Consider the following 22,955-nt stretch of genomic DNA (forward strand, 5'->3'; position numbering starts at 1 on the left):
GCTGTGGATTGTTGTATGTATACAGTAGATAGAGAGGTGTTTTAGATTGCTTTGGAAGCAAGGTATTCTTTGTAGGCTAATGCATAATTTATGCTCCATCCATCGTACGATGTAGTTGTGTACAACGTGTTGCATTGAGATTGTAGATTGGCTCTACAATTGTGGTTTTAAGTTTCATATAATTATGAAACTTGGCAATTAATTCTACAGTACATCTTATTTGGTCAGCTGTTGTACCTTTCCCTTTTGTCTTCACCAGTCCATTACACAAGGATAACAGACCATTGTACATCAGGCTGAAGAACAGTTACAGGGACAATTACACAAAACCTTACCAATGTAGATCTGCTATTTTCGGCGAACAACACCCTCGTACGACGTAGCATAAATTAAGCATTAGTTTACAGTGGTTCTCAAACTTTTTTAGGTCAAGTCAAATTGATATGTATATGGCCGCGGACCTCCATGTGAAAATATTTTGTCCCAGGGACCGCCATAAGGGAACATTTACATTTGAAAAATTATTCAAACATTTTCACAATAAAAAAATAGCAGATCTACAAGCTCGCAACACATGAGCACTACGCGCTGTAACCTTGCAGATCGACTATTTTTTAAAGCCGAAGCATATAGTAGGGTTAAAATGGTGATTTTGATGCTATATTAGCACATTTTCCTGGGGACCCCTGGGGGTCCCCAGACCCCACTTTGAGAACCACTGGTTTACAGCTATGCTACAGCTCTCTGCGTCAGTTCCACTTTCCCATGGCTTGTTGATCGGTAGATCAGTGGAGCGCTTTGTATCGAGCGCTCGCTAATCATCAATATCTGTGTGGCGTGGGGGCTAAATAACAAGCCCGCAGGCAAACGCGAGCATGAATGCGTGCCCCTTCCTACTCGTCTGACCTCAGAAGAGAAGCCTCTTTTCTGTGGCCCAAGGCCCGGCCGCAGTTGAGAACCCTTCGGCTGAAAGAATGCCATTGTGACAAAGATAAACTGAGCGGCATTCTGTCCTTGTGGTGCAAATTAGGAGGTGGAGTGGAGGACGAACAGACGGCACTCTCTCATCGTGACATCAGCCAGACCCGCGGCTGTTTCCCTGATAAACCAATTAATGACAAATGACACGACTCATGTTTATGGGCCTCGCTGATGGAGAGAGGCAGGGAGAAGGAGAATAAGGGGACATAATACCAGACAGAGAGAGAGAGAGAGAGAGAGAAAGAGAGAGAGAGGGAGAGACGGGTGAGGAGATGGTGGCCTCTCCTCGTCAAAGGTGCACAGGTTTCATTCTCAATGTGAGATATCGCCCACCGGAACACATGAGAACACCTTGTTTCTCCCAAAATGATTGCATACGTACAATTACAATCAATCAATCAATCCATACAATACATTGTGGCACCTTACATTAGTGATTCGCAACCTTTTTCATTTCAGGGATCCCCAGTTTGATATGCATTTTTTTAAATCTCTGGGATCCCCAATCTATGCTGTGAATTCTCCAGTGTTAATTTAACTCTGAGAGGGTACAAATGGAACCAAATTGTTCATTACAGCAAAGTTAAAGATGAAATAACACTCACGACATATTTAGTGACAAATCTAGTAATAGCATTTCGCTACAGCACTACAGATTAAAGCCCCTATGTAATCAACTTAGACGGTTTATGTTGGACAGTGTTTTCGATGGGTTGTTATTAGGCAAATTGATGCATTCCTAAATCCTAATCTAAAGATAGGTTGCATAACTGTTGCATAATACTGTACAATTAGGCTACACCATTGCCAGTTTAGAATGAAAAGTTGTTTTTCGTTTCAAGAGGTCCAAAATTATTGACAAAATTCAAACCTCAATGAAGCCGCAATCCATAACTTTCATGCCCTACCAGGGTCCCAGAAGGACTGTCAAAATTTCTACCGCTGAGCCAACCACAGAAAGCCCTTTTAGGCAGAGGATAAACTGCATTTTGAGCTTCATGCAATTCCAGTTGTCAGCCTATCATTTATTGTGTGCTGGGCTCAGATCGTTGCTGTCGGGTAGAAACCTTGTATCTTCAAAATTGTAACTTTTCTGGAAATAAAAAAGATAAACCTGTGTTCCAATGGCTCCGCTGTAGTTAGTACTTAGTCACACTTGTTAATACTTTTCATTGGTTCAATCAATATTTATGAAAACTCACAGACTCACGTTCAAAAATAGCAGATCTACAAGCTCGCATTGCGACTTGTTTTGAGCTTATAGATCAGCTATTTTTGCTACATGTTTGTGACACTAGAATGACAAAAGTACGGTATCAAATTACAAAAAAAAACATACAAGGTTTCTGCCAGACAGCAACGATATTACTCTGCTATGGGTGTGGCCGTGGAGGTAGAGCTGCTGTGTCTCAGTGGAGTAAAGAGGGGACCCAGGTCTTTAATTTACCCATTCAATCCGGGAACGCATCTGTGTCATTTTAAGATTTCTTTGGCTCTTCAAATATAGCAGATCTACAAGCTCATAGCCGCGCTATGAGCTTGTAGGTCTGCTATTTTTGAAAAATCGTGAACCTTTGTGCAAATCTTTGAATATATATATTTTTAAAGCGAACATTTGTAACTCAAATCTTTGCTTGTTCTGGGGGTCCCTGGAACTAAATATTTTGATATGGGGTCGGTGGCCAAATACATATCATTTTGGGGGGTTCTTGACATGAAAAAGTGAGAACCACTGATATAGAAACTTTTTTCAGAAACTTGTTAGGATTTAGAAGACATTTGTAGATGCGTTTCCCGGATTGAATGGATTTAACCCATTAATACCTGGGACGCATCTGTGTCACTTTTAGATTTCTTTAGGCTATTGAAAAATAGCAGATATACAAGCTCATAGAGTGCCGCGCTACGAGCTTGTAGATCTGCTATTTTTGTAAAATCGTGAAAATAAATATATATTTTTTAAAGCGTTAGGATTTAGATTTTTTTTTTTTTATCGGCCTCAGGTCTTAATGGATTTAATGACCTGTTTCTGCAGGGGCGGCTGCTTCAGAATGTCTCTGACCTGATAGCAGATAGACAGAGGGGACGGCTGTCAGGAGCAGCCAGGTCACCTTCTATCACTTATGATAACCATCTGACCTGCAGTTTATGGTTAATTGGTCTCACAATATGACCCTACTAACATTGTAAAGAGAAGCCGTACATTTATATACGTCGCAGATGCAAGTTCATTCATGTTTTGTCAAATGATTGCCTTAGAATTGTAACGGGCGGAATTTGCGACAGTAAGCTAAAAATGAGTCCACAGGCAATATACAGTATGAAGTGAGAGTTGATAATGGAATATATGCTTGAATTGAATGATTTCAGTCAGATCTATGGTGGTGGTGTACTGCAGTAATTATGCCTTCCAGGAAATGAGCGACGCCCTATTTGCTCTTACTCAGCACCATTCAGTGCAATTGGATGGCGGTCCGTAAAGGTCAAAGGCATTTCACTTCAGTCATAATGCTGCACCGCGCCAATTTCCTCCTCTCTCGGTTGTCTCTGTTTAGCCTGGTGCTGGGCAAGTAACCGAAAATATATCCAAAGTCCAAACCGATATTTAGAACCAATAACCGACTTAATATTGGGTTGGTAGGTTAATCAAAATAATCGAAAAGCATGGTTTCCTTTTTTTATATATATATTTTTGGGCGGTGTAGCCGCCCCTATAAGTGGGGTTGGGACACCTCATTAGTACACCCTTTCCTGCACTGTGATTGGCCCATAATAGTACACCCCTCTACATTAGTACACCCCTAGCTGTACTGTGATTGGCTGACTCTATTGGCTTTATTCAGCACTGTGATTGGCTAGTGAGACACATGATGAAAATAATAACCTATAAATAGGACTATGCACTTTAAAAAAAACACTTTTTTTTGCCAGACCCAAGGGGTCGGCCTACATGAGGCTTTGTCCCTATTTCGTCCATACATGGGCATAAAAGAGGGTTCAAGTTTCGTCCCCCATAGTGATGGAGCTCACTTTAAAAAAAAATGGATTTTTTGAAGTGCATAATCCTATTTATAGGTTATTAATGTCATCATGTGTCTCGCTAGCCAATTACAGTGCTGAATAGAGTCAGCCAATTTCGTCCCCCTTTCGTCCATACATGGGCATAAAAGGAAAAGGAATTTATTCTGGGTCTGGCAGAACCAGGTCTCCTGGTCTTGTTTAAGTGAGCTTCCATCACTGTGATGACCACTGTGATGACCACACCGGCGACACCGCCCACTTCACACTGGGTGTGATTTTCTATTATTTATTTATTGTATAGGCCTATATCAGCAATTGTATTTTACTTAGTTGTACAATGTTGGCTTACAAAAATAATGAAAATAGCCGATCCACAAGCTTGCGATGCGAGCTATTATCACTATAAAAAAAGACAATTATTCATTAATCATAATCGAGGCAAAAGTTTAAAATAATCGTGATATTGATTTGATGTCATATCGCCCAGCCATAGTTTAGCCCGATTGATACTTTGCCGTACACCCTCCACTGCCTCTCTCACGCTGTCCTACTGGCTCTCTCTCTCTCGCTCTCTCTCTCTCTCACTCTCTCGCCCTCCCTCTCGCTGCATCCCTTGCACACTCGTCTTTGCTGAGCTGTGTGTTTTTCAGGCTGATACACAGCATTGTCCCATCTGAGTGCATTACTCACCATGCCTCTCTGATCCCTGATGTAATGCTTTCACGGCTGCACTTTAAACTTATTAGAAGATTGGACATTGAGATATGAGGCACTGTCCTTCACTGGGAGGGAGCTGGGTGTTCTGGGAACTATGGGAAGAGCAAACCTTTAAGTGGACATTATAACAAGTCGCTTAATTTAATCTTCGGTTTTAAAAACGTGTAATTTTCCTTAAAACAAGTGAAGTGGGCAATCCGTCAATGAGAATACAAATGTCGAATAGTTTCCAATGAAAATCATCTTGTTTCAGGAAGTTTTGGTGAACTTTTAAATGACATACTGTATATCTTGAATTACTGGAGATCCCATGAGTACAGTAGTCCCTGTCACTGCAAACCCTTACTTCTTGGTCTTGGGGAGGGTGTAGTCAACAATGAGTGTCCTCCGATCAATGGAGGAAATTAACTAAGTACATTTATCCAAGTACTGTGGTAAAGAACAATTTTGAGGTACTTTCATTTGACTTGAGTATGTCCATTTCTCAGTACTTTATAGTTCTAATTTGACAGCTTTAGTTACAAGTTACTTTGTAGATTAAGATTATTATTACAAAACATACGTACCTTAATCAATTAAGCCCTATTTTATAGAACTATCTATTCGAAACTAGATGACCTACTGTAGCTTATAGTCCATTGACAGAATGATTTCCCACTGTAGTCCATTGACAGATTGATTTTCCTTTTTCAAAGATAAGCTTTTAAAAACAGAACACAGTACATGATTTGCAGTGGAATCTTATTTATGCATTCAAAGCAGCAAAATGCCTCCACAACTTCCACTAATACTCCATGGCGTCATCTTGCACTACAGTGTGGTAGTTCATCACCTGGGTCTTGATCTTAAACGAAGAGATTTGCATTGAATTACAAGTGCAGTATGCGTATCGGCTTCACCGATTCTCTGTGGTCGCCACTCGCCACAGATCAAGGGAGGAGGTTTGTGCTCAGAGCCATTCTCCACCAAATGATCCATCATCTCTGTTCTGCAGGGTAGAGATAACTCTGATGTCTTTAACCCATTAAAACCTGAGGCCGATTCTACAAATACCTTATAAATCAGTATAGTTCTCAAACCTTTTCGTGCCAAGGACCCCCAAATTGGTATATATGTGGCCGCGGACCCCCATCTGAAAATACTTTGTGCCAGGGACCCCCAGAAAAGAATTATTCAACATTTCAAGATTTTTCAAAAATGTTCAAAAATAGCAGATGTACAAGCTCACAACGTGGCACAAAGTGACGCGCTGTGAGCTTGTATTTGCTATTTTTGAATAGCCAACGCTAAACTCTTTACTTTCCCGGTTTTAATGAGTTAACTATCACTCCACTGACATGGTATGCTATTTTTTTTGCGCCCAGGGTAATATAACCACATGAACCCTAGCATCCCTAATTCTGGGCCAAACATTCGGCATAAATAGCGGATCTACATGCTCACAAAGTGTTGCGTTGTGATTTGATGTAGCTCCTTTTTTCACTTTAGATCGGCCCTAAGAAAAAGCCCTGGGAGACCCCAGTCAACTAAGTATACTATAGCGTTTAAGTTGTTTAAAGCCCTTGCGAGCATGCATGCATATAAGCTCTTTACTTTCCCGGTTTTAATGAGTTAACTATCACTCCACTGACATGGTATGCTATTTTTTTTGCGCCCAGGGTAATATAACCACATGAACCCTAGCATCCCTAATTCTGGGCCAAACATTCGGCATAAATAGCGGATCTACATGCTCACAAAGTGTTGCGTTGTGATTTGATGTAGCTCCTTTTTTCACTTTAGATCGGCCCTAAGAAAAAGCCCTGGGAGACCCCAGTCAACTAAGTATACTATAGCGTTTAAGTTGTTTAAAGCCCTTGCGAGCATGCATGCATGCATATAAGCACATGCACATCCACACTCTCACACACAAAGGCCTACAAGATAATATTGTACAACATGACTCACATTCTGATACCATTAAAATCCTACCACTCCGCTTCTTCTTTGATCTGAAATGCATACCGAGGTTCACACACGTTGTGATGTAAAATAAACTATATTAATAATAAAAATTAACCAAACATTTCTGCACCATTTTATAATATTCAGTCAGAATGCCCATAATTTATATTGCATAATGTAATGCAGGCTTATTCACTGTCATTGTGTTGTGTTCATTATGTCTCATTAACTATTGGCCCTTTCCCGGCATATTGCACTGGCATGCACAGATAATTCACTATCTAAATGAGTTGGCGCGAAGCCAGAGACTGTATCTTCAGAGCTACAGTATTGCCGTATGTCTTATTGATGAATGTCTGTCATGTGCTGTCTTCCCCCGTTCCTGTGGATGAAAGACATGGCTAAGACAATGACGCACGCAGAGTCCGTGTCAGAAATGTAGCCTTTGCCCCACACGTTTGTTCTTCAGTGTTTGATGACGGCGTGGGCTGGTGCTGTGGTTTTCAACTGTTGCTTCGGATTTTCTATCCTACCACAAACCCTTGTACTCCTGGTTTTCTGTCCTACCGTAACCCGCAATACTGCTTGTTTTCTGTCCTACCAGAAACCCTAGTACTGCTGTGTTTTTTTGTCTTGCCAGGATCGCAAGTACAGTTGGTTGTCTGTTCTAGCAGGAATTCAATGTCATTCACCTGGTGTCCTTGTCATTGGGACATTTTTATCAACCAGTTGAATATAACCAGCAGTCAGGATAGAAAACATGCAGTGTTAGCGGTCATACGTAGGTGGAAAGACCCCTTGGCATGCAGCATCCTTGAACAACACTGAACACCTGCTCACGCACTGGAAGTCATTCTACAGTAATTCAACACATCAGGTGCCATCATTATCCATGCATGACATTTTGTATGAGTGTATTGTCTTTCATTTGCTATCTGGGTGGGGTGCGGGCTGCCCTGCCCTGCCTGTTGTGCCCAGAACACTCTCTCTTTCTGTCTCCGGTCCTCCCATCACTTTCCCATCAAAGGCAAACTGCCGTTATTGACCCTCAGCCCACTCCCTAATCTCCTCCACACGCTGCTCTGAATCGTGACTCAAACAGCTCGTTTAACCTTTCATCCATCCGACTGCAACGCAGCGCTCCCCGCCTCAGCCGCTGCCCACTGGCTGCAAGTGCTGAGTATCGCATTTCGGTGGGGAGAATTGTTTGGGGGCACAGGGCTGTGTCGGGGGATGTTGTGTGCTTTTCTACCTTTTCTACCTTTCTACCCCCATTTTTTCAACTGGGGGTTTTGATGTAGTTTCTTTACTCTTTGTTCCCCTGTTTTTTCCACTTAAAGTTCGGATACAGTCTAAATCAGTTAGGATTACAGTAGCTTTGATAATGTTCCATTAACCCGTTTGCTATTTTTGGCTGGCACAGTTATCCAGAGTATAACTTGAAAGGAAGAGCGGGTAGTCACTGAGTGCCATGATATACGTGGCCGTTGATACAGGAAACATCTTTGCTCTTTGTGGATCAAACGTGGGAACTTTCAGTTACAAGACGGTCGGGTCTCCCTAAACTCTAGGCTACCCTGGCCTCATAATTAGAGAAAGATTTACAGAGATTCTGAGAGAGAGAGAGTGAGAGAGAGATTATAAGCTCAGGAAATTGGCTTATAGCCTATTTAGCCCGATAATATGAATGCCTTCACCTTTGCGTTCGGGTGAAATAATTGATATCCCCATTCCTGTCTCTTGTATCTTTCTCAGTGATACACACTCAAGCAGGTCACCCATTCCCGCCAAGGGATATATTACCTCCAAGAAATGCCCTCCACAAAAGGGCCATTAATAAGAGAAGATGATTTTCTGGAATGGGTATCACATACTTTTTCCCACGGCCGTTTCCCCCGTTTACGTATACGTATGCATTTCAGGTCATGCTCGGTATCTGATTTCCTGGCTGTTGTGCTCCAAGTGTTGGATCATATTAGGCACCGGTTGGGCAGGGGTGCGATTTCCTTAAATAACTCCCTGCTTGTTGTCAGTCCAGTACAGGGCGGAAAAAGTCACTTTTCCATTAGACACCGAGTATGACGTTTCTCTGTGGCTCAACTGGTACGCAAATCATCGACTCCATGCTCCCTTATAATAAGGGAGCATGGATAATAATAAGGAACGAGTTAGTCTTTTTACAACCCTTCTACACATTTTTACCTAAATGTAAATGTACAACTAAATGTTGTTTGGCAACATGTGTGCCGTGTTGAGCCTGGGGAAAACGATGTCAGGCAGATGCACTCCGCTCTCTTTTTACACATATCCCTTCACAAGCGTTTTTCAGAGGCATGCCTTTATAGGGCTTTTTCATTTAGAGTTGCCAGCCTCACCACCACCCTAGATCCACATTCAAAGACATGCCATACCACTGTTTGGGTTGGCATGTGGTTGTAATTTCCCACCTAGGCCTTGAGAACAAAGCAGAATACGGCTCATCAGCCTGACCTCTTTTCTGATCTCCTCTGGGTTTTTAAAATGAGCTCCGTGCCAAGACATGGCTGTGAGGCCTGTAGAATTCACTGCTCTCTTTCTTTCTTTCTTTCTTTCTTTCTTTCTTTCTTTCTTTCTTTCTTTCTTTCTTTTTTCCTTCCCTCCTCTGTGTGTCTGTCCCTCCAGCTCTCTCTGTCTGCCTCCTTTTATTTTCTCGGTCTTAATCCTTCCCCATGCTTATCCTCTCTTCGGGAGCAAGTCTTTGGGGGTTTCTGAGGAGACCCGAGGCATGTGTATGCACTGTGCCATACATTAGACTACACATCAATGAGAATAGAAGATATGTTCCATCTCTCCTTGGGGGCCAGTAGACCCAACAGTGCAGTTTTCACTCTAGTTAGGGGTGTTAAATCATCACCCAGGATGTTGTGATACATGCTCTGGATATGCTGCATACTTTACCTGGAGAGATGCTGGATCAATAGAGGGAGAGTAACTTTATTTACCAAGGATGGTAAATGTACAGGATTTGTCTTGCTGACAATGGTACAGGCCAGGGATATAATAGACACAGCTGTATGCTAATACGGTATGTTGGTATCTTATGGCAACATATCACACTTCAAATCAACTATATCGCATTTCGTTGTGTTTACAACAAATAGACAGGCTGTTATCCTCCCAGTGCTGTTGAGTAGGACTGGGCACTGTATCTGTATCTCTGTGCAAACCAGCTTCAAAAGCTAGTTCTGAGGCTTTTTGTGAGCCCTGGTGTCTATTAGTATGCAGTATGCAGTTTCACAGCACCTTTTTGGGTGACTTTTTCAGTTGGACATACTGTATGTCATTACTTACCCTACACTATATATTTAATTGACTGGAGTCCCCCAGGGATTTCTACTAGGCGCCTTCTTTTTTCCCTCTACACCAAATCTCTTTGCCGAAAATAGTCAAACTGCAATCTCTCAAACTCTTGTGAGCTTGTAGTTATTTTCGCTGAATGTTTGCCCCAGAATAGGGACGCTGGGGTTCAAGTTCCCATACACATACAGTAACCATGGGCACATATGTCTACTGTATTTTTCTAGGGCTGTTTTCACTCCTCTAGTGTGCAGTATACTGGGGATGTGATGCAAGCCATCTACCTACATTGTCTGCCAAGCATGGCTCCTTCCAGGTTTGTAGCCTAGAGGGAGGATAGTTTGAATAATTGATTTCCCCTCACATAGATATGCAAAAATATGTCTCTCATCTCTCTCCTTATAAGCACTGCCACTGCCTTGCTGTATCAAAGCCAGTCCACAAAAAAAATACTACAGAGTCATGAATTATTGAGTAGTTTCTTGGCTCTTACTGAGGGTCACATGTGGATGATTGGGTTGAAACGTCCCTGTTCTGTCAGAAAAAAGGAAGGGAGGTACTAGTTGAAAATCATCTTTAGAGAGATTTTTTTTGCTTTCCTTTTTTGTCAAGATATTTTCGATATTAGTTGGTTTTCGCTTTGCTGTCAAATAGGAAAGCTGCTCTGAGCGCAAGCTGCAATGGTTCACTATGTTTGGTGAAGAAAGCATCTGTGAAAATGGAAACATCTCTGTGTTTTTATTCTGCATTGTTGATAAAAGATTTGGAAGACAAGTCTGGAAATCAGGTGTGAACATTAGTATGTAGAGAGCATTCCTCATGTTCGACTGCCATTAAAGCATAATTGTAGCACCATGGTTTTATGCCTAACATCATGAAAAACCTGATTGTCTTAATGGGTGTTCTAATAAAACATTGAGGCCAATGCCAACTGATACTGAGTTGGCTCGTCTGCCTATTCTGGAACTGGATGGTGAACATTCCAAAGTTGATGGATTACATGGGTAAATGCAGAGTGTACTTGGCAAATACCCCAACAAAAACAACAACAACGTCAACAACATTGTTATTTCAAACAAAAGACAAAATAAAATAAATGTCATCATTCTTTTCCTCTGTCAACTTCAATCTTCCTTATGGGTGCGGTCACACTGAACTTTGATTCCTATGCGGTGAATTCTGCCAGTGCTTTTCAATGGGAATGGAGCGGTTTGTTGCCATTCGCGGATTTCCGCAAAAAAATACATTGAAAAGCATTGGCAGAATCTGCCGCATAGGCAGACTTAAAGTTAGGTGTGACCGCACGCACCCTTATGGCCAAAAAAACATGGATCTAAAATATCTATCTGTTTGTCTTGTATTAAGTCCTAACTTAAAATGTTTGTATACAGAAATGTGATAATGTAACCTTTTTATGTGCCATATTCTAGGACATTGAAAACCTAACAAATATTCCCACTTATTTTCAGAACAATACAATAAAATCCAAGAAACGAAAATACTCATTTAGAGTGAATATTTGCCATGGTGTAGCTACCACCTGCACCAGTGAACACATTCGTGCTTTTTAACCCATTGATTGATGAGGCATATCAGGTACATTGGATCTATAAAAGTCAGCACATTGGGCTTGTATTGACACTGTTGGTATTGATTTTAGGATTAGGACAGGAAGCCCAGAGGGCTACAGAGGGTAGAGGACTTTGTCTGTTTAAACAGTACCGTTATCCTTGGCAAGCACATTAACACAGACCGGATGGAGTTAAGTGGGTTAACACAGTTTACCTCCGTGGGCCATCACCCTCATCCTCCAGGCAACGGAACACGACAAGACAGAGTTTTTCAATCAAGGGGCCAAAACCAAAAAGGAGAGTGTGGGATGTTTTAACTAATTAAACCCTATATGCTTAATTGACCGGGTCTGTACTTGGCCCCCTCTTTTTCCACTCAACACCATAGGTTATCTCTTCGAGACAAATAGCCGATCTACAAGCTCACAATGCCTCATGTTGTGACACATTGTGAGCTTGTAGATCTGCTATTTTTACAGGGTCGCAGAGTAGTTAAGTTAGTTTTTATAGTCACTTAATTTAAAGCATTCTGAATCCTTGGTCAGGGTATAATTCAACTTAATTCAGTTTGGAGATGCAGTTTGGAGACTGAATTTAAAGTTTAAGTGCTCATGTTGGCCATGTCCTGTGGCTAAATGGCAAAGCGTTTTTAGGGTGAACAAAGTCCACAAGTTTAATCCTAACCAATTATATTCTATCAATGTGTCTGTGAACAAGGCATTGGGCTCATATGTGCTCATTCACCGTAAATAATTCTGAATGATTATGTCTTCAAAATGCTCAAAAGCATTTCACCCACTGACTGCTGAAATACGACACCTACTCTCATTGATCTCTTGCCAGAGAAACACATTGTACGTTGAGTGATAGCTATTGTAATATTATTTGATATACTATCATTGTATGTCATTTCATCCGTAGATGCAAACCACTAACGAGACGGCACATTGCTTCAAAAGAGCGTGCATGCTCTGTGAAATGTCCCTGGGTAAATAAAGGCCTGAATAAAAGAAAAGCCACAATAAAGAGAGGTCTCGCCCTGTAAGTGAACAATGACTAAATGAGGGGAGGTTGGCACAATGTAAATATCGAATAAAACAGGTGGAGCCATTAACCACATGAACCCTAGCGTCCCTATTCAGGGCATGTCATAGTAGGCGAACATTGGCGGAAATAGCCGATGTACAAAGGCTATTTTCAGTGGAGAGGATTAAAGTAGAGCAAAAAGGACGGGACCATGTACTGTATAGACACCTGTGGGACCCTGGTCAACGAAGTATAGGGTTTAAATGGTTAGTTAATAAAAAGAACGACTGAAGTGTCTGAAGTGAAGACCACATCTTGGGCAGACGGGATTGTGTTGTGAACTTGGAGCCTCTGTGTAAACCTAGCGCTGCTTTGCCGGTGCACTTGTTAGACCCGATAGCATCTGTTTGTGGAGCAGCACAGAGTGCTGACTGGGGCTTTTGTATAGAGATGACTGCAGCCTCTTCCTTTCACAGCTGGGTCCATGCTGTCTGGCTCGGCAGGCTCTGATGCCATGAGCTCAGCACAAGGCCACGGATTGAACCCTGTGGGCATGCCAGTGACAACCCCTCCCACTCACTCAGATCAGCTAACACAGGGAAGCTGTCAGAACCTTCGCTAAAACATCCGGGACAACGCTCCACACGTCCCAGACTCTTCTCCGTTTTGGCTCCCAAACTGTTGGAACGAACTCCCCATTGCAGTTAGAACTGCAGACTCACTCCCAATCTTCCGCCGTAATCTGAGGACTGACCTCTTCAGACTCCACCTTACCCTGTAGCACTTGCCGTAGCACTTCATTGCCCTAGCCTTGACGACGGTGCAGGCTTATGCAAAGGCTAAAATGTAATTTAGTTAGCATGTTATGTAGACAGATGCCAGGTTCATTTGTAGACCTGGCATCCTATAGTTTGTATAGTTTCAATGTAATTCTTTTTTATACTATACTGTTTAGACTGATTATAGGTTCTTGGTTTACCTATGATCCTAGATTACTATTTCTATGCATTTGATGTTGACACCTCACCTTGCTTATCGTAAATCACTCTGGATTAAGAACGTCTGCTAAATGCCTAAATTATTAATTGTAAATTGAATAGTGATTGGGAGGGAGGCAGTATTTGTCAGTGTGTATTAGGGCTGGACAATTAACAGAAAATAAATCGAAACCGATGTAGCCAAAAGTGTGTATGGATAGTGTATACATGGGGATATTTGCATGCACGTGTGTGTGTGTGTGTTGTGGGGGAGGGTGTGTGTGTATGCACGTACGTGCACATGTAATGGTGTGTAGAGCAATTGAATGATAAGGCAGCACCCTGTCGCAAACCTGGTGTGTGTGTGTGTGTGTGTGTGTGTGTGTGTGTGTGTGTGTGTGTGTGTGTGTGTGTGTGTGTGTGTGTGTGTGTCTGTCTGTCTGTCTGTCTGTCTGTCTGTCTGTCTGTCTGTCTGTCTGTCTGTCTGTCTGTCTGTCTGTCTGTCTGTCTGTCTGTCTGTCTGTCTGTCTGTCTGTCTGTCTGTCTGTCTGTCTGTCTGTCTGTCTGTCTGTCTGTCTGTCTGTCTGTCTGTCTGTCTGTCTGTCTGTCTGTCTGTCTGTCTGTCTGTCTGTCTGTCTGTCTGTCTGTCTGTCTGTCTGTCTGTCTGTCTGTCTGTCTGTCTGTCTGTCTGTCTGTCTGTCTGTCTGTCTGTCTGTCTGTCTGTCTGTCTGTCTGTCTGTCTGTCTGTCTGTCTGTCTGTCTGTCTGTCTGTCTGTCTGTCTGTCTGTCTGTCTGTCTGTCTGTCTGTCTGTCTGTCTGTCTGTCTGTCTGTCTGTCTGTCTGTCTGTCTGTCTGTCTGTCTGTCTGTCTGTCTGTCTGTCTGTCTGTCTGTCTGTCTGTCTGTCTGTCTGTCTGTCTGTCTGTGTGTGTGTGTGTGTGTGTGTGTGTGCGTGCGTGCGTGTGTTCATCCTACTGCTATTGATTAGGACACTGTCTTTGGTTAGTTTAAAGTAGTTGCAGAATAGTACTCACTGATGTAAGGTAAAAAAAAGCAACAACATTTAAATTAAAATGGTAAAACTGTGAAAGCAATGAGGGATTTGTGCTTAAAAGGAAACGTTGCCGCTTTTGAACCTAAATCCAACCGTTCCAACGTGAGGAGATTACTTTATGGATTCGGTAGCAGGAGAACTGTACCTGTGTGGAAATATCCACACGATGACATCATGCGCATCATATGACATCAACGCCTGGACATTTCAAAATGTTGCACTCCAAGTGTTAAAGCTATTTTTTTCCCACTGATCTCAGAACAATGGGATTTAGCTTCAAAATCTGCAACGTTTTCTTTTAAATTTCTAGGTTTGCCAACACATCTCATTTCTCACTGACAGGCTAGTATAGACTAGTAAAGCTTCAATTAATATTCTTTCAGTCAAGCTTCAATGTCCAACTAAGAACTGCCCAGGGCTGCCTCAAGGCTAGACCGCATGATGGCTCCTTCCTCCCGTATCGATCACCTTAAAGTGGGTTGCAGTTTTAGCCAGTCCCCCACCCACATGCCCCTGGAGGCCTCTGGGGGCCCCAGCTCCAAGTCTGGCTAATGAGAAACAAAGCGGCGTGTTTTGTCTCTGTCTATCCACTGCAGGGAGATCGATGTCTCTCACTCTTAGGATTCATGTTGGCTGTTTAGTCCTTGAATACAGTTGCTCCTATCTAAAGATCTTTCTTCTTACAAAATTACACATTTTGATTTATTAGTTAAATATAATAATTTTGCCTATCTAAAATCTCACGTTAGAGCTGGTTGAGCTTGCACTGTAGATGTGCTATTTTTTTTGCTATTTTTGGAAATGTTTTTGCTTTTAATGACCAAAATAGCGACGCCAGGTTCAAAGTGGTTAAGTTAGATTAGATAAATGTGAAATGAATAAAAATTTAAAAAAATGCTGCAACCTATCTGCCAGTCTTATCATCTAATATTGTGGCAGATCTATTTAATTCGGCCACCGACTCTGAGTCAGAGCAAAAAATCGTTGTAATTTTTTTATTCAAGCAGACTGTGTCTGTATGCTGTCAGTCTTGTAAAAAAAACTAAACAAAACACATTATCCTGTATGTGGATAGGATGTGCAGATGCCAGGGTGAGTGGGTGGCAGTGCCACATGGAAAACACACCATGCCAGCTACACAGTAGACACTGTTTGACAGTATGAGGAAATGTGATCGTATATCACAGCTATGGTTATTGGTTACTCTTTGGCTCAAAACTAGTTTTGTGGTTTTGTTTGGGAACAGGTGTTGAACCCATTCAATCCGGGAACGCATCCGTTTCATTTTAGATTTGAGCTATAACCGTTATTTTATACTTTGTCTATTAAAAAATTGCAGATCTACATGCTCACTGAGTGCTCCACTACGAGCTTGTAGATCTGATTTTTTGTTTTTTAATCGTGAACATTTGAGCAAATCTTTGAATATATATATATATTTTAAGCAAACAATTGTAACTCAAATCTTTGCTTCTGGGAGTCCCTGGAACAAAATATTTTGAGATATAAAAAAAAAAGAAATAATCTGTTAGGATTTAGAAAACATTTCTAGAATCGGCCACAGACATAATGGGTTAAGGCAGGACAAGGGAGGAATACATGTATGATTGATACTAGTCTGTTGTTAACCATTTTTAAATCTTTAGCACAGTGGTTCTCAACCTTTCCTGGACCAGGACCCACTTGAGAATCTGGAAAGTGTTTGCGGCCCAGTGGGCCCACCCATCTTATCACTTAACACGGCTGCCTTTCAGCGGCTGGCTGTGTAAACTGATGATTTCAATGATCAATCAATCGATTGTGTTCTGGCTTGAATCAGTGGAACTAACGTAGTATATAACGTAGTATAGTATACTTTAATCTATTGGTACCACATTTAAAAACATATATATATTAATGTTATATTATCATAAAAATCTTGGTGTTTTGCCAATTATTTGGGGGCCCACTCGCATTATCCTCACGGCCCACCAGTGGGCCCGCGCCCTCAGGTTGAGAATCACTGCTTTAGCATATAAATATTAAATTATATTATTATATTAGCAATAAGTCACGAGAGGCTGTGGTTTATGGTGGATTTTAGAACCGCTGAGTGGAAGTTTTAGGCACGATGTGAAGCGGAGTGCCTACAACCCCCAAGCTGATCTAAAATAACGGTAAAGCATGGCCTCGCATGGCTTATTAGGCTACTTTTAGAAACAGTTACCAATAAAATGAGCACTTCTCTCTGGAAAAAACTAAATTATGAATGGTAATACATCCTTGGAGAGGTATGGTGAATATTGTAAACAAGGTGCTAAGTGATACTGATACTGATACAGTACATGCGGTCCAGGTGTGTTTAACGAGTATTCATATTGGGACATAACCAATCAGAATCAATCAACAGAACTATCCGTTTATAAATGCCATACCAGTGGCTTGAATATTAAAGATGAATTATTTTAATGATAATACCAGCAAAAAGTTAAAATAAATAGAATCCAGAGTTTTAATTTGACTGCGAGTACGTAACTGGACCTTCACGGGTACATTTTTACACTCTTAACACATTGAGTGCCAGAGGTTTTATAAAACAGAGTACAGCCAGTGCCAGCGTTTTTTTACCTTTTTATTGGCGATCTTTTTAGAGATGCAGAAGCCACAACGAGGACCCGGATGTAAACAAACAGTGTCTGGGAGATGGCCAAGGGTCCCGTCTAACGACTGGAACAATAACATTTCTACCACGATCCGCCATTGCAGAGAGATCGAAAATGGCTTGTTTTGACCACAAATAAAATATATGGAGATATGGACCTTTTTCTCAAGATCCCATCATTGGGGCGGATGCACGTCTGTTTTTTGGGAGTGACGTCCATAGAGGTATAATATAACTAGAGGGCGGATTGCCCCGCCCCCAGCTATCATTTCAATGAATGTGCTCAGTGGCGTTTTGAAGCACCCGGGTCTGCCGGAAGTAGAATTATTGAGTCGTTTTTGGACACACCATAGAGTTATGAGCATGCACACTAGTGTCCTTTTTGCGTCCTACGGCATCCCGGTTGCCAAGGAATGAATGCGAGATATTTATTAAATACACTCGAGATGCATATTTATATGTAAATGCATATGTATTTATGTATAATATGTTTACATATTTATATTTATATATATAAATATCTCTCAGTATGTTTTGCTCGTGCATGTATTTCTCCCCGCCTGCAGTTCCAGCTTTGGCCACTGGGGTGGCGGCTTCAATGTTTCTCAGCAACTCTGGGGGCTTGGTGACGTCACATCCATCCATTCCCTTTTAAAGGGTCCTAGAATCATTCCTAAGTTGCGTTAGACTGCCCCTTGTGGAGAACTTAGAGATTGGAAGGTGAAGAGAGCGGCACCTCTTGAAATATAGATTTTGGCTCTAAAAGCCTAGTTATGGCATACGGTATGGTCTCTCTGCTTCTCAACACACGTACATTTCAGTCATATGAATGAGGTCATTTGGATCCACGCATGAATAGGGCATTTAGACTTTTGCAAATACATTATGTTAACATATCGTTGCTGTCGGGTGGAAACCTCATATGTCCAAAACTGTTACTTTTTAGGATAAAATAAATAAATAGACGAATTACAACAAGTTCAAAATGTGTCGCATTGCGGCGCGTTTTGAGCTACATTTGTGTGACACTATAGTATGACGAAGTAGGGCATTCAACCAAGCATCCCTATTCTGAAGAGAACTTTAACCAAAAATAGCAGATCTACAAGCACACAACGCCTCGCAGCGCTTGTAGATCTGCTATTTTCGGCAAAGTGGTTCGGTATAGGGGGAAAAAAGAGTGAAAGTACAGAGTGAAAGGTCAGGTTTACTAAGTATTGTTTTTAGAGCATGGTTAAATGTCTGGAAATACACATTAACATGAATCCAACATGATAGTGCTGTGAAACAAGTCTATGAAGCTGCCTATGAAATCTATGAAAATAAAAAATACTTCATACAATATATAATGGGGGTCCCTGCTTTCTCTCTCTCTCAGCCAAGTGTTTACACGATAAGAGCTGTCAGCAGGCTGAGCTTTTTACGCCGTACCTTGGGTATTAAAGTATCAGGTGGCTGACTGCACAGTTTGTGTTTCGTCTGATCATTGTCAATGCAGGAAAGTGGATTTGACTACAGGTGACCCACGCAGTGTTGCATTGTCACTTTGTTTAATGAAAATGAGGGCAAAGGTTGAGACTGTGTGTGTGTGTGTGTGTGTGTGTGTGTGTGTGTGTGTGTGTGTTTGTGTGTGTGTGCGTGTGTGTGTGTGTTTATATGAGTGTTTTTGTGTTTTTGTGTGTATGTATGTGCACAGCAGGCATGTGCGTGCGCGTGGGTGCACATGTGCAGGAACACATGTGCACATCGTCAGTATGAAAATGGCACCATTGATGCCAACTCAACCTTGACTGCAAACAAATAAGTAGGACCAAGTGCTTTGTCTATTTTCCATTTTCGTGGTTTGATTTCCTGACTGTTCGGCCTCAGGGAAAATAACCAAATATTCAGACCAACAAGAGCACAAATGCTCTTAATGCTGCGTTAATTCCAGTCACATCATTACCCACCTGGATGCTGTCTAATGCCTGACTTATATTCACTGTCATACAACAACTCACCGCAACACATTGTGAGCTTGTAGATACACTATTTTCACAGCAGGACACCGTCGTATGGCAAGGTATAAAATAATGAAGCTTTATCCCTGTTTGGACAGTGTTCCAATGTGTTCCCTCACTGCCTCCAGTGCCTTTCCTCAGCAATAGACTGTGAATGTCAAGTATAGCCTGTCCACATCAGTGATTTCACATTCAATATGACGGAGTTGCAGTTACTTTGGGAGTGCAATTTGTCACTTTGTATTATGCATGGCATAATACCAGCCCAAAAGGCCTGCAAGCACACACACACACACACACACACACACACACACACACACACACACACACACACACACACACACACACACACACACACACACACACACACACACACACACACACACACAGGCACACACAGGCACGCACTGTTATGCTTAATGAGTAATCGTCTTGAGTTTGTCAATGTAATATTTTACTGAATCGTGTGTCACATCATATGTGTAGTTGGTTTTGTGGGGTTTTAATCGTAATAGTTTGTTGTCACTGCATCCCCTGCCTAAGCAAAGCAGTTTGCACAGTGTTGAGCACTGATGATAATGTTGCTGTTACTGTATATTAACTGACTACTAGTGGCTGCAATATCAATACCTCACAAACAAATGCTCGACATTGGAGACTAATTAGTCTGCCTTTACTGTTGTAATGTTTGCGCCGTGTGACACTGAAAGTGTCAGTATGAATTACCAGGTGGCGTGTTATCTTACATGTATCTGTGTATGTTTTGACTTTGTTGTGGGGGTAGAGTGTCTGCTGTCTGGTTGTGTTATCAGAGATCCCATCTTGGCTCCAAAGTGTTTGTGAAACAGAAGCTACAACAAAGTTGAATGTGCAGTATAGGTCATCATTTACGAGGAAGTGCATCATACAGTAATGTGGCAGGGTTGGGTTAGTTAGTGCTAGGCGGGGCTTTCATGTAGCCAAAATGTCACATGTTTGGGCCCCGCAGCAACAGTGCACCCATTAACACACATTTGTTCCATGTGAGCATGACACCTAAAGAATAAATGATTCCACCTACACGAACCAATGTCTTCTGGCCAAAAACTCACGGCTGGCAACAACAGCATCCCCCATTGGTTCATCTCCAACATATGGTACAAGCTCAAACACCAGCGTTCTTGTGTTTCCTTTTTTTTCCTTTCTAAAAATACAAAATTTGGGTCATGCGATCTGATTCTTCCTTTGCCCGTTTCTGGGGCTGATCTCTCGACAAAGCACCTCGCCTTCTGTGATCGCTGTAGGAAATTCCAATTATCCCACTGTGTCAGGGTGTCATATGTCTGGTGAGTGTGTGGGTGTAGAGCAGGAATGAGAGGTGCACATTCAGTCATTGGCATCTAAGTTACAATGTGGTGACAGTGGTGGCACCCATTACTTTGCATTGTGGCTGTTTTGAAGCATTCTGATGAAAGCGATGGATGTATAAAAAGACTCTGTCAAAATCTAGTTTGGACCGTGGATGAAACACACTGTCATTCTAAACAACAGGTGCAGGAAGTGGCTACACTCAACTGAGGTGAGTGATGAAGTTATCCAAGATATTATATTGTCTAGGAGCAGCAAAATATCACATTCTTAGCGTGCAATCATTTCGAATTGAGTGGAACCACTGTTAACACCTTCTGAGGAAACGTAATGGAAGACGGTGGAGCCGTTCTAAACAGCCCACTTCATGAACTAATAATTCTTTTGAAAGAGCAACAGCCAACGGGGAAACTCTTGGCTGGCCGTCCGATGGTGTAACTTCATCAGTCAGTGACTCAGTCAGTCTGTCAGTCAGTCAGAGACTTTCACGCCATGCTGTTGCAGTCCAGCCAAAAATAAGGTCAAAGACGAGACTCAGTGGAGTGTGTATATGTGCATACTTAGGCTATGTGGATGTGTGTACTGTATGTGAATGTATCTTCTAAACAACTCTGCTATAAAACAATATCCCATTAGCTTTGCTTCATTACGTAATGAGCACACTGCATGCTTGTCCCTTGATTCCTTATCGTGGCTTTAATCCTGAGGGCAAGATTTTTTTTCTTTTTTTAATAATGAGTGCCAAATTAGTTAAATCACATGAAAACCCCTCTAGCGTTTCTAATATTAGGAGGCCTCGATTTCCTATTGTCTTTCTGTCTGTCTCCATGGTGGGTATGAAGGTCAATATTAGATGTCTCCTGGGCTTCCTATAGCTCCCAATCCCATACCCTTCTATTTGCCTCTTTTCTCTCTCTCATCTCCACCCGTCCATCTTTTTCTCATCTCGCTCTTGTTCCCTTTCTCCTGTATCCGTCTTTGCCTTTCTCTGTTTTCCCGTTCGTGTGTGTTCCTGTCCTCGGATGATAAGGCTGACGTCTGGGCTGTATAGATGTGTTTCTCCGGGGTCAGTTTTCTGACAGGTCGGGTCACCGGTATGGCCTGGGTGCAGCTCAACAGAGCGCTTTGCCACCCTCTCCATGGCAACGCCCTGAAAGTCAGCTGCATCATGGCACGGTAAAATCCAGAGTGTTTATTTAACTCTGTCTGACCCTTATGGGTTCATTTTTAAACTCTCAGAGTTAAATGAATGCTCCGGATATTACAGTGTAGACTTTGTCTTAGATACACGGACAGTTCTCGCTGCTCGTCTTTATGAGAGCGTATATGACGACAGGAAAGACTTTGAATGACCAAAGAGATTCCAGGTTTCCAGGTGAAAGCTATCATCCAAGATTTCATTTCACCCAACATGTCCTGCCTGATACCCCCTCCTCAGGCACTATCTATTCTATATTGTCGCTGTGTTATGATACACTCTCACACTACTAATCCTCTTGACACACTTCACACAGCCTGTAAGTAGAAAGTAGTGTCATTGAGGCGCTGTTCAGAGGTGCGTTAAACTGCTTGGTATTTGTATATGTATGTTTTATGCAGTGTTAATTGTGACAGCAAATTCTGATTTAGTCTTAGTCTTTTGAATAATACAGTTTTAGTCCTATTTTAGTCATCTGAAATTGTCTAGTCTTAGTCTAGTCTTAGTCGACTAAATATCTAAATATCTTTTAGTCTTAGTCAATAAAATCAACACTGCATAGTACCTAAATACCAGTGTTAATTTTGACAGCAAATTCAGATTTAGTCTTAGTTTTTTGAATAACACATCATTTAGTTTTACTCCTATTTTATCTTTATTTTTGTCATCTGAAATTGTTTAGTCTTTGTCTAGTCTTAGTCGACTAAATATTAATATATATTTTTAGTCTTAGTCTTTTAGTCTTGGTCTTAGTCAACAAAAGTAACACTGGTTTTATGTGACCAGGCAGTTCCTAACCCATGCAAAGATATACAGTGAATAATGGCCCTGTTTGAAGAAGTTTGCGTGGAGAGTGCTCTAGGTTAGCTACAGCACTGTAGCTTACCTACAGCTGGGGGGCAAGAAGAATATTTCATTGACGTTTGCTTTGAACCTTCTACTTTGAGACATTTCTAAAGAAATGATGCTCAATGCTCACCACGTTGGAGAGCATCACTGGAACAAAGAGGGATTCGTTGATATTAAAATGTTTACTCTCAGTATATGTGACCATATTGTCGCTGTCCAGCAGAAATGTTGTATTTCCATATTTCATCTTTGTACTGTAGGTTTTCTTTTATGAATTAATGCTAGTCTTACTCTA

The 22,955-nt window shown here is 41.7% G+C and overlaps 1 protein-coding gene across 1 annotated transcript in view; it reads left to right on the plus strand.

Moving 5' to 3' along the window:
• Positions 1 to 22,955, plus strand: part of LOC308079346 (neuronal cell adhesion molecule-like) — a 106,307-nt gene that overhangs the window by 8,612 nt on the left and 74,740 nt on the right. The window lies entirely within an intron of this gene.

Source organism: Gymnoscopelus braueri (assembly GCF_963280865.1).
Source record: "Gymnoscopelus braueri genome assembly, chromosome: 23".
In the NCBI taxonomy this organism is placed as follows: domain Eukaryota; kingdom Metazoa; phylum Chordata; class Actinopteri; order Myctophiformes; family Myctophidae; genus Gymnoscopelus; species Gymnoscopelus braueri.